Source organism: Leopardus geoffroyi, chromosome B4 (genome assembly GCF_018350155.1).
Source record: "Leopardus geoffroyi isolate Oge1 chromosome B4, O.geoffroyi_Oge1_pat1.0, whole genome shotgun sequence".
Classification (NCBI taxonomy): Eukaryota; Metazoa; Chordata; class Mammalia; order Carnivora; family Felidae; genus Leopardus; species Leopardus geoffroyi.
Window position 1 is genome coordinate 28,389,296 of NC_059341.1, and position 13,325 is coordinate 28,402,620.

At 34.4% G+C, this 13,325-nt stretch overlaps 1 long non-coding RNA gene across 1 annotated transcript in view; it reads right to left on the reverse strand.

The window, feature by feature from the left end:
* Window positions 1-13,325, reverse strand: part of LOC123590123 — a 68,031-nt gene that overhangs the window by 38,195 nt on the left and 16,511 nt on the right. The gene's annotated exons all lie outside the window — the stretch shown is intronic.

Sequence of the window (13,325 nt, forward strand, 5' to 3'; positions counted from 1 at the left end):
CAAGGTCCGTGGGTTTGAGCCCCACACTGGGCTCTGTGCTGACAGCTCAGAGCCTGAAGCCTGCTTCAGATTCTGTCTCCCTCTCTCTCTGCCCCTCCCCTGGTCATGCCTGTCTCTGTCTCAAAAATGATAAACATTTAAAAAAAATTAACAAAAAATTCAACACTCATTTGTGATATAAACTTTTAGGAACAAGGAATAAAATAGAATTTTCATTAATCTGTGAATAAGTACAGTAAAACCTTGGGTTGTGAGTAACTTGCTCTGCAAGTGTTCTGCAAGATGAGAAAATATTTCTAACAAATTTTAACTTGATAAACAAGTGATGTCTTGCAATACAAGTAGTACATGACACCAAATGTCACATGATCACAACCAAACCAATGGTTCTTGAAATTTGCTTTGACATATGAGTGCTTTGGATTATAAGCAGGCTTCTGGAATGAATGATGATTACAAACCAAGGTTTTACTGTCTTTACAAAAATAAAACTTAGAGCAAGTATAATACTTAATGGTGAATTATTGAAAGCTCTCTCCCTGACACTGAGACAAGCATTTCCAATACTATCTTTTCTATTAAACACTGTATCAGAGATACTAGTTAGTATAATAAGGCAAGAAAAACTTAAAGATATTTGCAATACTACATCTGACTAATAACCAGAATAAAACAAGAACTCCTATGAATTAAAAATAACAAGGCAACTGGTAGAAACTTACTTAAACAATAAGATTTAGAATAATATACATAAAGGAAAAGAGAAAGCCAGACTTCAGGCTGGGTTTGATCCAGTGGCTCAAGAATGTCACCAAGGACCCAGTTTCTTTCAGTTTCACCACTCTACCTTCTGCAGTGTCAATTTCATCCAAAGGCTGGCTTTCACTGGAGTCAAAAGATAGTTGTCAACAGTTCTGGTAGCTACATGCTTTCTCAGTCAGAGACAGAGAGAGGATATTAAGATTGAGATTGTTCAAACATTTTAAGCAAGAGACCTGAGATTTACTCTGACTGGGCTGATTTGGAACACATGCTCACCTCTTATCAAAACCCAGAGAGTGTACTGCATTGATGGATTTAGCTCAATCATATATTCCATCCCTTGAATGTTTATTTATTTTTTGAGGGAGAGAGAGAGAGAGCATGAGCAGTGGAAGGGCAGAGAGAGAGGGAGACACAGAATCGGAAGTAGGCCCCAGACTCTGAACTGTCAGCACAGAGCTCGACACAGGGCTCAAATTCACGGACCCACGAGATCACGACCTGAGCCAAAGTCGGATGCTTAGCCAACTGAGCCACCCAGGCGCCCCTCCATCCCTTGAATTTGGGGGTAAATTCAATGTCTCAGATCTATATGAATCCTCAGTGAGAAATAATTTTGGGGAATGGGGTAATGCAAAGTTGCCCAAATTTCCTCTGTTCACAGTGCCCTTAGTGCCCCAGTAATTTTTTAATGGTGTCTCTAAGTCAAAAGAAATATCGAACAGGTCCCTTTTATTCCTTTAATTAAATAGTCAGACCCAAAAACTTAATAATAGTAGTCCATGTGACATCCAACTGCTACAGTGTTTCTCTCGAAAATATAAAATATCTCACAGTGCTTCTGTGAGTTTTCCATGACACCAAAGGACACAGTAGTGCAGTTGGGAACTATGATAATAACAGTTGATGGGGAGGCAACCACACATAACCACTGACTTTCTAAGTTAACAGTCATGATAAAAAACCAACCACCAATTGTTTTGGAACAAAGGATAGAAACTTTCACACAGGAGAAACTAAGGAAGCATACTTGGTGACACTACTTATCAACATCACATTTTTAATATCCATTATGTTTAGTGAGATCACAGAATATTGAGAAGGGATGGAGCTTAGAGAAGGGGCAAAAAGAGATGATAAAAATTCATCCCACCCTGTTCCCCACTGAGCAAGGATCTTTGGAAGACAATGAGAATTCCTGTGCTTGCCTTTGAAACTCCAAGTCCTAATAGAGTATCTGGCTCTCTTCTACACTGGCTGTATGCAAGTTGAGCTCTGAAACAAAACAATTAAACCACTTTGTAGATTTGTGATCAAATCAAAGAACTGGCTTAATGGCACATAAGGACTTTCAAATAACAAAATACAGAGACAAAAAGAGAGTATATTTAAAGTATTTTAAAGGCTATGAGTTTTAAAACTAAAATTAAACACTTACCTTTAGCTAACTAGCATGATACTTATTTCAGTGGGTCTTTCTGTCACTTGCTAATACAATATCTTAGGTCTCTAAAAACCCCAAGTGTTTCTGGGAGTTCCTAAGGACTGTTTCACATGAGCTCATTAACAAATCTAGTCAATTTTCATCAAAAAGTTAGAATAAATGAAGATAATTCATCATTGTATATCATTTTAATCCCTTTTTTCTTTATGTGTCTATAAATAGCCATGATTATGGCAAAAGCTAAGTCATTCAGTCTTCTAGATTTCCTGTCTATACAGGCCTTCCAGGCCTATTAGATATGACCACATTTTATGTGCATGACTGGAGAGTGTTGTCATCTCCTGCGGATTATCTACAGTATATGGCTGCATGGTTTTCCATGAAAAGAGACATTTAATTGTAAGATCACAGAATAGTTTCCCTCCCCAATACCTTATCACTACATCAACAGGACTCCAGTATAATAACAGTGGATTACAACTGAGAGAGCTGCAAGACACAGACTCTATTTAAGAAGGAGTTTGTAGGGAAACCTAAGGATGAGAAGAAAAAAACCACACAGCCCCCAAAAATACCCACACACATGAAAAGAAAAAAACCTAAAGGGAACTGAAGCCTCTGGCAGAGCTACAGCAAACACAGCCCAGCTCCTGGCCAGATTAACATAACACCTCACACTAAAAGCCTGATTACCTCAATTCATATTACCAAGCATATCAAATCAGCAAATTTACAAACCATCCTAAAGGCAAAAAGTTAAGACACCCATCTCACAAATACATACATAGAAACATCCACCTTTGTCCAGCTCCTCTTCCCAGTGGCAGAGAGAAATCAGATGACCAAATGTCACTGTGTGTCAAGTGGGTGGAGGCACAAAAGATGTGGAGCCTCAGGCTTCACAAATTTAGAACTGAATGAAACTCCAGTTCTAGTGAAATAATAAAGGGTAGAGGCCCTGAAGCCATATTACCTTGGTTTAAATACTGGTTCTGCTACATACCAGTGTCTACCTTGCTTAGCATTTGTACAGTTCCTATTGTCAATCTGCAAAATGGCGCTTAGTGTAACATCTAATTTATAGAGTTGTTACAACAGGTAAATAAATATAAATTGGGCACTTACAAGTGCAACAAGCGCATAATAAGCACTCAAAAATTGCCATGATTATTGGCAAAAGCTAAGTCATTCAGTTACCTAGATTTCCACCATGTCTCCTGTTCTTTTAGTATAAACAATCTTGTATTACAATGAAGGAAGTTTTTATTTTGATGCATGGTACAGGTAAATAACAAAGGGCTAGGATACTAATTTCTGTCTGTAAAGAAGAAACTTTATTTGTTCCTTTCTAAATTCAACTATTTTTAGAATACATTAATAAAAATAGCGTCCACTGCTTCATTTCTAAGAGGTTACAATGCCTTCATTTTCTGGTGTTAAACTAAGGATCACTATCAGCAGTAGGTACAGATTAAACGATCATCAATTCCCCATTAAAGAAAAACTCAATTCCTAGAACAGCACGACTCAAAAATGATAGCCTTTCACAGTAAATGTGGCCTAATTGTGAGAAGACTATTTCTAATTTTAAGGAACTAAGTGAAATATCTTACTTGATTATTAGTATAATAAATTTGTGATTTAATTATATTGTGTTACAATTTTTTTGTGTGAACAGAGGCTGTAATTTTAAGTTTTGTTTGTCCATTCTACATTTGACATTCAAGCGGTTCTTATGACTTTGAACTTGGGGCAAGGGAAAATTATCTCCCATTTGTCTTCCTTTACACTAAAAACTCACACCAATTAATATTTAATATATTCTACCTGCCTTAAAAGACCCATTGGTTCCCATTGTGGTGCTTTACTTAAAATGAGTTTTCTTGCTATGATGCTATATCCAATTTTCAATGAGTATTCACAAAAGTAAAGTATGTTTTATTTTCAATGTCAAAAAATATTTATGCTCCTGACTCAGCAATTCCTATACATACACTCTCTAAAATAGACACACACACACACACACACACACACACACACACACACACACACACCACACAATTTGTTATAACATTTTTATAATGACAGAAAATGGGAATAGTCTACCTATTAGTAGGAGAAAGGCTAAATAATGAAATTTCTCTACGTTGGAGTATTATGCAACCATTAAAAGGAATTATTATCTATATTTAAAAGTGATGTAGTTCTTTACACACTGATATGCAAATATGTAAATATGCTGCAACTATATTGATGAAAAACAAAGTTTCAGAAGAGTATGCTCTTAAAGTCTGTAAAACAAACAAACAAACAAACAAAAAGCACATTGGCATACACATACAGAATTTACGGAAGGATGCAAAAAACAATCTTCTAACATCCTTTATATGTGGAAGTAGGGATGAGGGAGTGAGGAGTAAAGGGGGATTTACTTTCCACCCTATGATATTTTAGTTTTAATAACTTACTGTTTACTTTATAAAAATAGATGAATCGAATGATTTCATATATATATTTTAGGTATAAATCACAAAATATTGTAATTTATAAAATTTTACCTTTTTTAAAAACTATGTAATTTTTACATGTGCTGATAAATGTAGGCATGGGCTAATGTCTGGAACGATAGAAAAATATTTTAATAAAATATTTGAAAAAGTATTTACTTTATAGAGTATCTCTTAAAATTTCATTTGTTCTCATGCTTGCTACCTGAAAATATCCAGTCATTTTTCATGCGAAGATTATGATTTCCTGAGGTGCTACTATATATATTAGTTCACATAATGTGTTTCCTATAAACTATAAGACACTGTACAGAAGTAAATGAATTGAAAAAACTGGTAAAAATGGAACCTACTAGTAAGAAATAGTTGCTATACTTGCAATAGGGGACATGGATGGAGGTAGAGTATTATGCTAAGTGAAATAAGTCAGTCAGAGAAATATATACACCATATGATTTCATTCATATGTGGAACTTAAGAAACAAAATAAGTGAACATATGGGACAGGGAAAAAGAGGGAAAGAAAGAGGGAAATAAACTATAAGAGACCATGATAGAGAACAAACTGAGGGTTGATAGAGGGAGGTGGGTTGAGGATGGGCTAGATGGGTGATGTGTATTAAGGAGGGTACTTGTACTGACCACTGGGTGTTATATATAAGTGACTAAATACTACTCCTGAAACCAATACTACACTATATGTTAACTAGAATTTAAATAAAAATTTGTAAAAAAATAAAAATCTTTTTAAAAATTAAGTATAAAAGACATATCAATGTAAAAATCATAAACTCAGTGAATTACCAAAGATGAACACCTTTTTTTACCACACACAGGTCAAGAAATAGAACATTATTAGAATCCCAATATACCCCTCTTGGTCTCTCTCCATTTATAAATCCTCCCTCCCCCTAAAAGATGATCAATGTTCTCATTTTTGTCACCATAGTTTCATCTATTTTTGAACTTTATATAAATGGAATGAATGATGAGTTTATTTTCATTGCTCGAATGGTGGACATTTTACAATGTTATTTACATATATGGTGGTATAAACATTCTTGTACAGGTCTTGTACATGTCTTTTGGTATTTGTGCACATATATATGCATTTTCTCCAAGGAATAGAATTACTGGTATGAATATGTTCAGTTTCGGTAAATAATACAAAATAGTTTTCTAAATTACAAGTACCAATTTACATCCCTACCAGCAATATGAGTACCCATGACTCCACATCCTCCCCATAAAGTACTGTCAGGCTTTTCTATTTTAGCCATTCTGATGGATTTGAAGTGCTGTCTCTTTGTAGTTTTAATTTCCATTCCCCTGAAGAGTAATGATGTCACCTTTTCATATAATTATTGGCCGACTGGATATCCTCTTCTGTGAAGTGTCTGTTCAAGTCTACAGCCCATTTTTCTTTTGGTTATTTTTTTCTTATTGACCTGTAAGAGTTCTTCACATATTTTGGCTGTGAGTTCTTTGTTGGTTATATAGGTTGCAAATATTGTCTTTTATTCTGTGGCTTTCATTTTTACTCTCTTAATGATTTGAGTGGTAGTTCTTAATTTTAATGTAATCTATTTAGTGTGATGTATCCTTCATTTTCTTTTTAGGTAGTTCTGTGTTCCACTTAAGAAACCTTTGCCTATCCTAATGCTCTGAATATAATCCTTTATTTTCTGCAAGATTTAATGTTTAACATTTCATATTTATATCTACAATCTACTTGTAATGGATTTTTGTGTATGGTATTAAATAAGGGCCCTGTTTCATCTTTTATCATATGGATAGCCAATCGACTGATACCATTTGTTGAAAAGATGCCACCTGTCATAAACCAAGATTTACAAACCAAGATATGTATAGAATAAGTTTTGAAATCTCTTTTCTGGTCTATTGGTCTTTTTCTCAATCCTTTTGTCAACTCACACTCTTAATTACTTTGCTTTATAAAAAAAATCATGATATTTGATAAATAAATGTCTCCATACTTCCTTTCCTTCTTTAAGATTCTTTACTATTCTTGTTTCTTTGCATTTCCATATAAATTTTAGAATCAGCTTGTCAGTTTTCATAAAAACCTGGAATTTTTATTTGGTTTGGTTGAATATATTCATCACATCAAATTCATTGAATTTAGAGAGAATGAACATCTTTATAATAGCAAATTTTCCAATGCATACATATTTATTAAGGTCTTCGATGCTTTTGATAATATTATATGGTTGTCTGGGTATGAAAAGCTTTATATTAAGCTTTTATTAAGCTTATTCCTAGGCATTTGATGCTTTTTAAGACTATCCTATATGGTGCCTTTAATTTTTTTTCTTTTTCTAAGTCCTATTTATTGCTGGTATGGACAAATACAACTGATTGGTGTATATTGTGTACTCAGCCTTCTTGCTAATTCTCTAATTCTGAAATTTTATCTGAAGTTTCTTTTGAATTTTCTTTGACCCAATCATATCACCTGTGGACAATGAACTTTATGTTCTACTGTCAGATCCTGTATGTTTCATGTCTTTTTCTTGCCTATTACACTGAATAGGACCACCATTATCATACTGATATCAGGCATCGATATATCACTCAGATCTAATGAGAAGTTTTTCACTATTTCAGTGATAAACACAATGTTTATGTTTTTGTATAGGTACTCTTTGTCAGATTAAGTGAACTTCCTTGTACTCCTAGGCTGAGGGTTCTTTTTATTGCTGTTGTTGTTTAAATGGATGTTGAATTTTATCAAATACTTTTCTGCATCTAGTCAAATATAATTTTTCTTCTTCAGTCTGTTAATCTGATTAATTCATTAACGGGTACTATAATGTTAGTAAGACTTGCATTCCCAGATTCATTCTATAGAAATGTCTTATTAACTATTAGACAAAGGCATCTGATAATCCTTGTTGCAAAATCACGTAAGCGTTCTCCAGTTTCTCTCTCTTAGATTCTGTTTCTCTCATTCACCACTGTATCCCTCCCTAACATCAGACTTGACACCAATGTGGTCATAGTAGACACTACTACTTAAGAGGTACTGAGTAAACACTGGTTGGTATTAACTTAGATGCTTTTAGTTTAATTAGATAGTCTATATCATACATCACAGAACTGTTAGATCTTCTTTTTAGTCCCATAATAGTTTAAATTAGATTTTAGGAAATAGCCAGGTAAAATGAAGTAATGTTTAGAATTCCTTTTAATATAGTCATTTAAAAATAAGTATATGATTTAGGTACTATGTATTTATGAGGATATTCTGATTAGGATTTCTGCAGAGTCCCTATTATTTAGATTTAGGAATAGGGTTTGGAATCTGACAGACCTTGCTTCCCAAACCCTGCTCTAGGGCAGAAACAAAGCTGGCATATTCAAGGAACATTAAGAAGGCAGATGTGGTTGAACAGAGTGAAGGATGAGGACTGTTAAAGAGTTGGGTGTGGGTAGATCTTGTAGACTTTGAAAACCATTGTAAGGACTCTGGATTTAATTTATTGAGAGGGGATGCCATTGGAGAGTTTGAGCAAAGCTTATGATCTGACTAGTGCTTTAACAGGATAACTCTGGCTGGTCTATTGAAACAAGTTGAAGGGCAACAAAGGCAGAAATACAGATACCCAGTGAGAGAGATTATAGAATAGTTTCAAATGAGCAATAATGGTGGCTGGGTCCAGATACTAGCAAGAAAACTGATGAAAAGTGGTCAAATTCTGCATGTATTTTAAAAGTAGAAGATATGAATTTTGTGAAAAAACTGAACAAAGGATTTAAGAAAAAGGGGAGTCATGATTAACTCCACAGTTTTCACCTGAGCCTTGAGAAGGATGGTGTTACTATTGTGTGAAATAAGAAGTTGAAATTGCAGATGAAGCAAGTTGGAGGGTTGTACCAGAAGTGCAGTGTGGGTAAGTTTAAGTTTGCAACGTCTTTTGGCCATCCCAATAGAGAGGCCAAATAAGCCTGGAGTTTATGGATTAGGTCCAGGCTGGAGATATTTATTTGGGAGGCATTGGCACATAGATGAGAATTAAAGCCAAGAAAGTGGATAAAATCATTTAGGAAAGGCAGGTAGACTGAGAGGGAAAGATATCTATGGACTGACCCTTGGCATTTTAATATTTAGAGATTTGGAAGAGGAGGGCATATAAGAAAGACTGAAAAAGATTAGCGTAAGAATTAGGGAAACAAGGCAAGTGTCCTACAGCTAAATGTAGGAAGTATTTCAAAGAGGACAGAGGATCAACTATGAGAATTTGCTATCACCAGGCTTATGAGGACTAAGAACAAACCATTGGGTCTAACAGTATTATAGCACACTGTATTACTGAAGGGAATATGGATGCAGAAGAAAAGAGATAATTTCAGTCCTTGAGTGGATGAGAAGCTGTGGGATTCAGTGTATAAGTCGAAGGACTCACTTTGCCTTATTATCAATTAAAGAGAAAACCAGAAGAAAATCCAAAACTGCAAAAGTGGTAAGCTAAGCAATAAGGATATCTTAATAAACCTATAAAAATCTGGACGGAGGTTAAAATCTCCTCACCTGGGGAATTATTTCAGTCTTTAGAGACACTCAATAAATAATACAGTGATTTTTCACCTGGGAATGGGGTAGGGCACTCCTGTTGGATAATGTTAAAATTCATCCCATTATTCAACATGACATTAAACTTCCCACTCTCTAAATAGAGTGCATGTGCATGCATGTGTGTGCACATACACACATGCACACACAATCTAAGTATATTTTTGAACAAGGGGAAAACCCCTTTAGATTTCAAAGATAGTAATTTTTTATTGTCACTGTTTCATACAACAAAATGTGATAGGCTATTCTTTTGCAAGCTTAGTTAATGACGGACTTAAATGAGACCTGGCCGTTAATGCTCCAGACATTCACTAATACACAATAAGACTAAACATTTAGCATTTCTACTTCTGTAATAACATGAGTATTGAGACTGGAAAATTCCACGGACCCTAAGTATACAATTTTGGCTTGATCCATAAATTATGTACAAAGTAGTAAAAAGCTGATTTTGAAATATTAATTTTTATAATACCCATATTCTTTGAGATTTTCTTCAATCTTACAAAGTCATGAATTATTAAGAATGACTGTACAAGAGATATGATCTCACTTAAAAAATTCTACAGTTCATATCCTGAGTGAGCCTCACATTAAAAATAAGCCAACTAAAATTTTTGTGCATCCTTGGTTGCTTCCTCTGTTGGAGATTACCACAGTTGTTTCTGCCCTGGGAGATAAGGTGCGCTGAGCTGCTGGCTGGGGCAGAGGAAGAAACAGTGGAGCAAGGAGAAAGATGCCATGTCATTAAATGGCAAGCACTTACCTAGACAATGCAATGACTAGATTTGGTAAACCCTTTACATACTAGTTCAGTTTTCATAACAAAACCAAGTCACTTAATATAACTTCGATGTTTGTTTTTGAAGAATTGTAGTGTTCATCTCTGCCCCATACACTGTGCCCTCCACCCTTACCCCTACTAGTTAGTGACCTAGGTAAAATAATTTCCCTGAGCCTCTGTTTGCAAAGAATCTTCCTGACACTATGTTATTATGAGGATCAAGTGAGATTTTAAGTGGTAAAGAGCACAAAGTTCTTTTAACTATTATTACTGTAGTTTAATAATAATACATTAGTTTCCTACTTCTAATTTTCTTTCAAGGGTTGAGAAAAGGAGTCGGAAGTTCCTACATCCACGTGGTCTTGAACTTACCTGTCATTGATAAATGTTGTGCATAAAACTAAAAGACCAAAAGGTACATGAAGCCAGAGGTCCCTCACCTAACCTGAACTTATAAATCCCTGCATATTCCTCAGGCCCCTGTGTAAACAGATGAGATGCACATATTCACTTGTGGGTAAAGAAATTATCCCTATTTTCTTAAACACACTACACATAGATCATCACATTATCATTAACAATGATGGAATGAATGTAATGTAAATGCTAATAGTGCACATATGTTCACCTATTTTGTTTTAAAAACAGAAGTGAAATAGTTTTTAACAAAATGAAAAACAAAAGTAAGGTAAATGAAGAGAACAGGTGTTAGGGATTCAATTAATGGGACACATCACAGATTTTGTTTATAATAGCACTCATAAAAAAACTATATATTTCTTTCTGAGAATTCCACAACTTGCTTTCTGCTATGACACCTGCTATGAACCAAACAGGAATTACTGAGTAATTAAACAGTCATTTACTGGACATATCCTAATGCTTAGCTCCACCAATGTCCTCAGTATACTCATGTATACCTTTCTGAGAACCCGTTACATAGTGCTGGAATTTTATTTTTGTAATTTAAAAGAGCAACCATGATCTCTCTGCATCTCCCTATTTCTCCAGAGCACTTAATCCTCTTCCGATAGATTATATAATTTGCTTATTTATTACATTTGTTGATTATTTGTCTCAATATACTAGACTATAAGTTTTGTCTCAATTTACTAGACTGTAAGTTTTGCTAGCGAAGTATTTTTGTCTGATTCCTTGATGTACCCCCAAGAACTTAGAACAATGCCTGGCACAGAGAAGCAGATCAATAAATATTTGTCAAATAAATGAATAAATGAATTCTTAAGTGGCCCTCTTCAAAAAGATTAGGCACCCTCCCTTGGTTTCAGGCTAGGTTTACAGGGTTAAATGGCATGTTTTGACATCTTTGGCTTAATATTTAATCTCAGTTTTATCGTACTTAGACACACAGTTCTGTCTAGTTTTCTAAAAACAATCCAGCAATATTTTCCGTAATGATCTTACTGCATTGACCTTCCCCACCAATGAAAGAACAATAATTCTTATGCCTTAAGCAATAGCTGGCTCCACCAGAAATTCCTTTTAAAATCCTATTATAATTTCTTTTGTTCTCATACCTTTGTTGATGACTTGAATGATTCTTAAAAGGTATTCTTTCTCTTGTTGGCATTTCTTTGTGGAAAATTGTTATTACCTGTACCAATGCTTATATTCTTTCCCATTTTTTTCTTGGATGTTAGATTTCCTCCCAACTCTCATATCTTTTTATCATTAATAGCATTTTCTTCAGATATCCAGGTAGTATATTTTATTTAATTTCACTCTTTAAAATTCTCAATCACTGCATCTTGTGTGTGTTTCTATGTAAGACTATCTTTATTCTTGTAGAATCAGTCATAGTTCTGAAACACAATTACTTTAAAACTTTTTTTAAAGTTTTAAATTTTTTTACTTTACTTTTAAAACCTTTTTTTGGGGGGAAGACTTCTGAGATTTCTTCTTATTCTACCTGTAGGTAGTTTGGGTTTGAAAAAAATAGATCACCATTTTTTTTTTTTTTTTTGAGATCTTGTCCTACTACTTACATTTCCTTCCATGACAACTGGAACACCTTGTGATAGTTTTATAAAACTTTTCCTCCCCTTACCTTTATTTCAACCATTTACTAATTTTTCCATTGGGTAATCTAAAATGTGCGTATTGAAGACATGATAGATACCCTGAGAGTTCTACAAGTTAATTGTGTATCTGGTTGGCAATTTATTATGGTCCAAGAACTACTTTAGTTAGGACCTCTTGGTTTCATATACTACATTAATACAAGAACTTTAAAATTGTGTTTCAAAAGAATCCTTTTATTATGTTTATGGATAATGCTAACAACAATGTAATATTAGATTTTCTCCCAACTCTTAGTTTTCCCCACTAGAGGTATTCACTCTTTCCTTTCCGTCTCCGTAACTCTAAAGATGTATTGTCATGGGTCCTCACATCTATGAATAATGTTGATCCCTTTCTATTCCAGAGCTACTAAATTCTAATTCAGAATTTAAGTTGTCTTGGATGGTGGATATCTATAAACTTCAGCTACTTTCTTTTCTTTTTTCTTTTGTTCTTTTTTTTTTTTTTTTTTTTTTTGCCTAGTCATGTTAAAGATGTTTGCTCCAAAAATCAATCTTTCCTTCCATAGCTCCCAGAATTCAGGGGTATGAATATGATAATACCATACATAATAGTGCTAAAATGTGCTAATCCCTGGTAGCTCATTTTAAAAGGGCTATCACTTTTTCAGCTCTTTTCTTTCCTATTGGGTTAAGTTCAGGTTATCAAAGTACGTGGAGGCAAACTTTCCATACCAGCATCCCATCAGGATCCTCTTCTTATACCAGCCGTAGATGGTAGTTATCTATCATAAAAGACATTTTTTCCAGATATGCTCATCACAATAACAAGAATTATTAGCCATGGTCTATCATAAAAGAGTTTATAATAGAGAATGAGAGACAAGACATGGAGCCACTGATTATGAAAGAAAGATGATAAAACTTGTGGTGGGTGGTCTGAGATTAGGGGAATCGAAGATTAAAGGACAGATGGAGAGGGGTGGTGAGTGGGAAGGAAGGAAAAGGATCTTCTGAAAGAGGCACAGAGGTAATGTTTTATGTCCGTGGAACAGAGAAAATGGAGTGTAGAAAGAATTATAAGCCATTCAAAATTTTGCACATGAGAACATTTAAAGAAACACTGAACATACAAAATATTCATTAAAGTATTTCTGCTCATAATTCTTTTTCTGAATATTAACCTTCT